Raw genomic sequence first — 8715 nt, forward strand, 5'->3', positions numbered from 1 at the left:
TGGAGCAGCACGGCAGTGCAACGTGTGATCTGGACACAAGAGATGGAGGCACAACTTGTAGAACTTTGGCAAGCTCATCCGAGTACGTAAGCGTAGAGCTGCCACCCAGGCAAAAGAAAAATAGAGCTATATGACGTTATAACGTGAAAAGTTTATTGTTCTAAAAATACACTTTTCATGTTTGTGCAATATACCTTTCACGTTTGAACAATATAATATCACGTTATTACAATATTCATAATTACCATGTTCATACAATATAATTATCACATTCATACAATATAATATTTATATTGTGTATATATATATATATATATATATATATATATATATATATATATATATATGTGTGTGTGTGTGTGTGGCCTCACAAAATTATCACAACTACAACAACCATGAAAAGAGTTGGATGGACATTGCTGCTCAATTGCAGCTGCCTGGTCAATGTTTTTCATTAGTAATTTAGCAAAGTTTATGGTGGTGGTTTGTGTGTGTCTGTGCGAGTGAAAGACAGAGAGAGGGAGAGCGGGAGACAGATTTTGTATGACAGACTGGCGACCTGTCCAGGGTGTACCCCGCCTCTCGCCCTATGACAGCTGGGATAGGGTCCAGTGCCCCCCGCGACCCTGAAAAAGGATAAGCGGAAGCGAATGGATGGATGGATGGAAGCTTCATGTTATGGACGCACAGTGTGTCGCATCAGAGCATCAGGCCGTATAGTGTGAGACCCTGCATCGTGACCTATGAACTTCTAACCCCTGAGATTCAATTGTACAGTTTGAGCAGGAGCTGAATAACGTGACTGAAAGGAATCGCACAGTGTTTGCCCAGCTTAATGCAGACTGTTTAAACTAAACAAGCTGCTGTTTCACATAATAAACCCTGTCAGCCGCAGTATTGCTTCTGTTTTAACAGTTAAAGCAGTAGAGACGAGCTGTTTGCATGTGCGTGGAACTCTAGCGTCATTAACCAGGCTAGCTGTTAGCTTATAGCTCACGCTAGCTAACCAGCGAGCAGCTAAAAGGACAGCTGAAGCTGCACAAAACACCCACAAACTTATCTCACTACAACGTAGCGCCGAAAATATGACTCGCAGCTCGAGCTCGACACAGCTGCTGTAACATAAGACTGACATCCAGCTAACCACAGCTAAAAAGATATTTAGAGAGAACTTACCGTTTCCTCAGGTTACACGAGTTGAGTTGTTTCACGCTGAAAAGTTGGTTTATTTTGGCTCTCACTGAAGACACCGACACTGAAGACATAGCTGTTCTTTTGTACTGCTTTTAAGCGAAACATTCTTTGTATGTGAGGCCAAAGCTGTTCATCCTCTTCAGTTCTTGCGTAGACGACTGGCTCTGCCATGTTTTCACGTGTTTCTTCTTTCCGTGTGTCGCTACTTTGAAACGCTTGGGCCGCTCTGCCCGCCACAGTTTCAAACTGGTCATGTGACTGCATGACCACATCTGATTGGTAAAAAAGTTACCGGAAACTCCACTGGCGGCATGTTATCTAATGTGTTAAACTAATTATTTTTTTAAAAAGTAACAAGTCGAATTTTGCAAATGTGAATGAAAGTACCGTTTCTTCTTCACAAATGTACTCAAGTAAAAGTAAAAAGTATCGTGCTTTTTTTTTTCAAAACCTTACTCAAGTAAATGTAACGGAGTAAATGTAACTCGTCACTACACACCTCTGGATTCAGGTGAGGAATGGGACCAGGGGCATGCTTTTTGAGGGTTTTTTTTTTTTTTTAATCTTTGTGGCATTAACGGGGAGGTGTGCTGTATGAAAATGTTCCCCAGGACAACAGTGTCAGAATACTGTAGTAGAGATTAAGTACAGGGACTGGTGTATGGTATGTGGTTTATGTTCTTTGGTTTCCTAAAAATCCAGCCTGGAAATTAAAAACCCTCTACTCCCCACACTTAAAACCCTAAACAATCATTGTATCTTATCAATGCACTCTCAGAGTGCAGGCTGACTTGTGGGACCTAGCATTTCCAAAAGTAGAACAAGAGGCAGAACCCCTGTGCTGTGGAAGCATCAGCACCAGTTTGGTTTCCAGATGCAAATACCCTCTTTGGAATAAGTAACTTTATACAGTGCTATTTTCATTTTTAATAAAACTTGTAGTTGAGGTTGGATCAAGTGACCCTGAATCAGCCCTTAGCTTTGCTGCTATAGGCTCAGGTTGTTGTGTGACCTGACACACACTACCAATCAAAAGTTTGGACACACTGTCTCGTTGATGGTTTTTCTTAATTTTCATGATGATTTACACTTTAGATTCTCACTGAAGGCATCATAACTACGATTGAACACATATGGAATTATGTAGTAAACAAAAAAGTGTGAAAAAACTCAAAACATGTTTTATATTTAGAGTCTTCAAAACAGCCACGCCTTGCTTTCATTACTGCTTTGTACACTCTTGGCATTCTCTCGATGAACTTCATGAGGTCGTCACCTGGAATTGTTTTCCAACAGTCTTGATGGAGTTCACGGAGACGCTGAGCACTTGTTGGCCCTTTTGCCTTCATTCTGCGATCCATCTCATCCCAAACCATCTCCATTGGGTTTAGGTCAAGTGACTGTGGAGGCCAGGCCATCTGGCCCAGCACTCCATCATGCTCCTTTTTGGTCAAATAGCCCTTACACAGCCTGGAGGTGTGTTTCGGGTCATTGTCCTGTTGAAGAATAAATGATGGTCCAACTAAATGCAAACCGGATGGAACCAGTGGTAGCCATGCTGGTTCAGTGTGCCTTCAGTTTTGAATAAATCCCCAACAGTGTCACCAGCGAAGCACCCCCACACCATCACGCCACCTTTTCTGCATCCCACAAAGACACAGCAGGTGGAACCAAAGATCTCAAATTTGGACTCATCGGACCAAAGCACAGATTTCCACTGGTCTAAAGTCCATTCCTTGTCTTTCTTGGCCCAAACAAATCTCTTCTGCTTGTTGCTTTTCCTTAGTTGTGGTTTCTTAGCAGCTATTTCAGCATAAAGGCCTGATTCGTGCAGTCTCCTCTGAACAGTTGATGTAGAGATGTGTCTGCTACTGGAACTCTGTGTGGCATTTATCTGGGCTCTATCTGAGGTGCTGTGATCTTGCGAGTTTTGAGGCTGGTGACTGATGAATTTATCCTCAATTGAATTGTCAAGAATCCCATACAAAGTAAGGACTAGGTTTTTCTTGGTCATTGATGAAATCATCGTTTTCCATTGGAAATGTAACCATATCTGCAGTTGTGTCACATTTGCTTAAGTGACTGGTTAGAAAGAGAATTAGCTGCTGATTGAACTGCTGCCCTGTGCTTCATATAAAATAAAATATAAGAAGATAAATACATTTTAAAACTCAGAGTACCTCTGATGTGTGTGTGTGTGTGTGTGTGTGTCTAATGGGACCGGGGGGGGGGGCTACAAACAAAAGTTCTGAATAGCCTGGCTTTTTCCCTCCAAATAAAAGACAGCGACTGAGTGAAAGAGGGATGAATAGGAGAAAGCAAAGTAAGAGAGGAGGCTGTGTGCTGCTCCGGCATGCAGCTTGTGAATTACCACAGCAGATGGTGTCTGTGTGTGTGTGTGTTTAGCAGCACAAAGGGCCCAGGAAGTAGTGGATAACTGGTGTGTCGAGGCACAAGCGACAAGACCTCATGTCAATCATAGCCCTTTACTGCCTGTCTCACTGAGAAGCTGGACAGACTGCCTGCCGCCATCACTCACATGCTACACTGCCTGTCTCACTGCTTTCAGCTGTAATATAAATTTACAATGCTTTTTTGTTGTACTTTATCTTACAATATAAAAAGCTTTCGAGCAACTGTTGTTGTGAATTGGGGCAGTATGAAAAAAAGCAAAATGAATTGAATTGTCTCATGGCTGTGGCTCACATGGTCGGAATCAGAAGGTCAGTGGCTTAATTTTTACCTCCTTCAGTCTGCATGCTGAAGTATACTGAACCCCGATTGGCATTCATTTGAGTGTGTGTGTGAAAAGTACAGATAAAAGTGCTGTATAAATGCATGTGTGAAGTAGTAGTAGTAGTAGTAGTGAGCATAACCAGGTTCTTATATTTCCAATAATCACTTTTGCTTAAACAATGGAACAACATTTGCACAAGATTTAATGTATATACCACAATGTTTCTCTTCTTGGACGAATAATTCAGTTAAATTTTATTCATATAGCGCCAAATCATAACAATAGTCACCTTAAGGTGCTTTATGTTGTAAGATAAACCCTAATCAAACAACCCCCCTTTTGAGCAAGCACTTGGCAGCAATGGGAAGGAAAAACTCCCTTTTAGCAGGTAGAAACCCCCAGCAGAACCAGGCTCAGGAAGGGGTGGCCATCTGCCACAACTGGTTGTGAGTGAGGTGAAGAAGACAGGAAGATTCCACCAGCAGTTTTTCCTTCCCACTGTTGCCATTGCTTGCTTGGGCAAGCACTTGGGGGTCGTGTGATTGTTGATTGGGTTTTCTCTGTATTGTAGTACAGTGCGTTTTTATCCAGTGGAAAGTTGCCTCATCTTCTTATTCATCCAGATTTATCAGTTTCCACACACTTCAATTTTTTTCTTTGGCAGTTCCTGTTTTCTATATTCATCTGAAAGTGATGGCATTCATAATCCATCTAAAATCCAAACCGTTTTTACAGGTCTGTTCCTTATATTCTAAAACTTGCCAAAAAACTGAGCCCTGAAGTCCCAGTTCATTTCAATCAAATCTCGTAACATCTTTGGTAATAACTGGTGTAATTGAGTTTACTGTTTATTTTGCCAAACCATTTGTCAGCCCAATAATAAAGCTCTTAGATTACTACTACTAACTACTAATAATTTGTCAAAATGCTGGAGCTTTGCATTCCTATACACACTTAGTTATGTTCCTTATCCCTAAGTGTGCATGGACTAAATAATATCTTCCACCCTCCTACACACCTATTCTTGGGCACCTCCAATCCATATGTCCAAGAAAATTTCATTTTGTATTGTGGTCTTCCAGTGTGCACACAGTCACAATCCAAAGAGCAATTTGCTCATTTCTGCTCATCTTTTATAACAACAATCATGTAACACATTTTAATCACAACACCTGCGATATCTTGAAGTTACAGTTTCGTTTTTTTCGTATTATTCTTACAATTATCACCTATCAATGCTGTTTTTAGCAATGCTGAATAATTATGTTTTTCTTGTTTGTTTTATTTTGGTTTCACACTGCACAGAAGAACAGTGTAAGTTTGTGCATAATGCAGTTTCTTATAGTTAATTAGTTTCAGCCCTCCACACATGGTTATATTCCTCCCACTGTTTGCAGATGAGGCTTTTATCAGATGGATAACAGACAGTGACTATGACACACTGTTGCATGCGTGTCATGTTTCTTGCACGGCCTTCTTGGGTGGTAAACCCTCCTACACAACAGCTGGCCATGCCTGCCTCGGTGGGCAGAGTAGCAAAACAACTCGGTGTGCTCTGCTAGACAAAACAGTTGATGCAGAATGTTAATATGTAATTGCAGCTGCTGGATTGGACCAGTGGTTTCCAATCAAATGCCACCAAATACTGCTGACCATACAGGTCTGCAGTATTTCATTCCAGTGAAGTGGGGAACCTTTAAATTCAGTATTAGCCATCTGTTTCAGTCAGCTGAGAATACCCAGAGCAATGATTTCATTCATTTCAACTCATTTGATTTTGTATAATGCTAGCTCACAGCAACAGTGATCTCAAGGTGCCAAAGTTACTCAGCTGTTTTTCATGATGTCTGAGTCAATTTTCACTGGTTTTGACAGTGCACAGCAGTAAAGACAATGCCATGTCATACGCACATTTTTGCCAAACTTATAAAGTTTGCACAACAAAATGCTTTTCACATTATACACAGGTACATTTAAAATGTGGATATTTTCCTTTTTCTAATGGGTAGACTTTTAGAACCTTTGACTGCAGCTCATGATAATGCACTTGGAATGGTTTTTAGAAAGAATCATCCATGTAGCAATTTATCACATCACTGTCACTATTAAATGTCAAAATATAATTGAGAGTTAACAATGAAAGCCTTATCAAAAATAAAATGAAAAGAGCACTTTATATTTGAGGTTAGTGATGGGATTTAGAGTAGCCGCAGGTTTACATCAGTGAAAAAAGTCTCTGCTTGTGGGGTTTTTGCTGACCTACCACTTTGTGGAACTTCTCTTTGCTCTAAATAAACACAATTCAAGGATAACCTAATGTGTGATTATAGCAATATAATTTCATGGTTGTAGATCCTTGTGTAAATAAACAGAAAACTAATTTCCTAGCACTGACAAATCCCGCCTGCACTAATATGCATGGAATGTCAACAGTCATTTTTCCATATTATCTCCTTCATGTTTCTTCAAGTCTCTTCCCTTCTTGCCTCCCTCTCTGCTTCTTTTTTGAAAAAGAGAGGGAGGGACTTAATTACCATTCCAGTTACCACTCATTCCTGCTGCAATAATATCCCAGTGAAAACAATTATACAGATAGTACAGACTCTAACAGAACCCGACTTTGAGAAATCTTTCACCTAATTTTAATATGTCAATAGCAGACAAGCAGGAAACCTAATTATTTAAACACTTCAGTTATCAAACACAAAAATAAAATTTAAACAGTAATACTAAAATGAAACATCTGGAGGACAGCTGTTTAAACTCTGACCTAATTTTCGACAATATTTCTCTTTCAAAATACACACTGAGGTGACTTTAATGCTGAATTTCACACTGAAAGTTGCTATAATGAGTGTTCACTTACTTGGGGAACTGGGGGAAGATATCAAAAGAATGAGTGTGTTTGCCTTCATTTAAAAAAATTATTAATTCTCATTAAGCTACCTTTTATTTATTTTTAGATCATGTAATCGGATCTTAAAGCACTGTTACGCTAAACATTTTTGCTTTTCTGCGGTGAGCTCTATGGACACTCTATAGGCTCCTTTTTCCTTTTATCTAACTATTCATTTGTAATTTTTTTACAAGTGCAATGAATGAAAAAATAAGAATAAAAGGACAGAGCTCAAGTGGAAAAGTACAATAGGTCTCCAAACACATACAGGAAACAAACAGCACCTGAAAGGAGAAAAGGACATAGAAAAAAAAACATGGATAAACAACCCAACAATATTTTTCTGGGGTGTGTGTGTGTGTGTGTGTGTGTGTGTGTGTGTGTGTGTGTGTGTGTTTTTATCACAAAATATACTTGGTAATGAGGGTGACAAGCTGCAATGACACCTCTGTCAGAAACACCACTAGGGCAGAGACAGAGGAGACCTGGACCATCACATCTCGATGACAACAACATGCCTACCCCAGTCGGAGAAGGATCGAACCCTCATGGCCAAAGGGCAAGTGCCCCAGAGAACCAGAGGCAGCGGCAAGCTAGCCATCTCATTTCAGTATCTCAGGGAAGCAGAGAGTGTTTTTATTTATAAGTTGTATTTAACCATATTTTTGTCCAGAAATTTTGATCTGGATTGGAAAGATCTCCCTGCCATACTCTAACTGGAAGGGAAATTGAATCATCATTTTTAGCAATAACATATATTTTTGATAACAGTTTGGGCTATAGAGATTTAAATATTTTGTTACCCAATTATAGGAACTTCTAATGTTACGTTCCCCTATAAAAGTCGAGGGGATGAGGGAAAGTAACAAAAGGTATCTTTTCTATATGACTTCAACTGCTGTATTTCAAGCTATTTTATTGTTGCTAATTCCATATTTAGATACAAGTTCTTGAAATAAAGTAAAGTTTCTGTCTTGAATAACATGTAACATAGATTTTCTATTGCTTTCTCATACCATTGTGGAAAAAAACAACCCTTATTTCTATCCAAACACTATGCACTAAAAATACGAGTTTAAAGAATTTCTACAACTATCCATCTGGCACATTTTGAGGGACTCAGTGATGTAATAGTAAACTGTTATTGCCCTGCTACACCTAAAAAGTAGGTGCAGATCAAAAGTTTAAGACCACATGCCTTTAAAAGGCCAGATCTGTGCAAAAATATGGATTCATTGTCATTTTCTGTCAGGTAGTCACACTGTCATGAGGTTCTGATGGTAAAAGCAAAAAAACGTTCCCTTTTTGAATGTAGTCGGGTTGTTGAACTGCATAAGCAAGGTCTCTCGCAGCGTGCCATCGCTGCTGAGGTGGGACGCAGTAAGACAGTCATTTGGAATTTCTTCAATTCAATTCAATTCAATTTTATTTATATAGCGCCAAATCACAACAAAAGTCGCCTCAAGGCGCTTCATAGATACAGAGAAAAACCCAACAATCATATGACCCCCTATGAGCAAGCACTTTGGCGACAGTGGGAAGGAAAAACTCCCTTTTAACAGGAAGAAACCTCCAGCAGAACCAGGCTCAGGGAGGGGCGGGGCCATCTGCTGCGACCGGTTGGGGTGAGAGAAGGAAGACAGGATAAAAGACATGCTGTGGAAGAGAGACAGAGGTTAATAACAGATATGATTCAATGCAGAGAGGTCTATTAATACATAGTGAGTGAGAAAGGTGACTGGAAAGGAAAAACTCAATGCATCATGGGAATCCCCCGGCAGCCTACGTCTATTGCAGCATAACTAAGGGAGGATTCAGGGTCACCTGGTCCAGCCCTAACTATATGCTTTAGCAAAAAGGAAAGTTTTAAGCCTAATCTTAAAAGTAG

Source organism: Perissodus microlepis, chromosome 1, assembly GCF_051167445.1.
Source record: "Perissodus microlepis isolate ML-2025 ecotype Zambia chromosome 1, ASM5116744v1, whole genome shotgun sequence".
Classification (NCBI taxonomy): Eukaryota; Metazoa; Chordata; class Actinopteri; order Cichliformes; family Cichlidae; genus Perissodus; species Perissodus microlepis.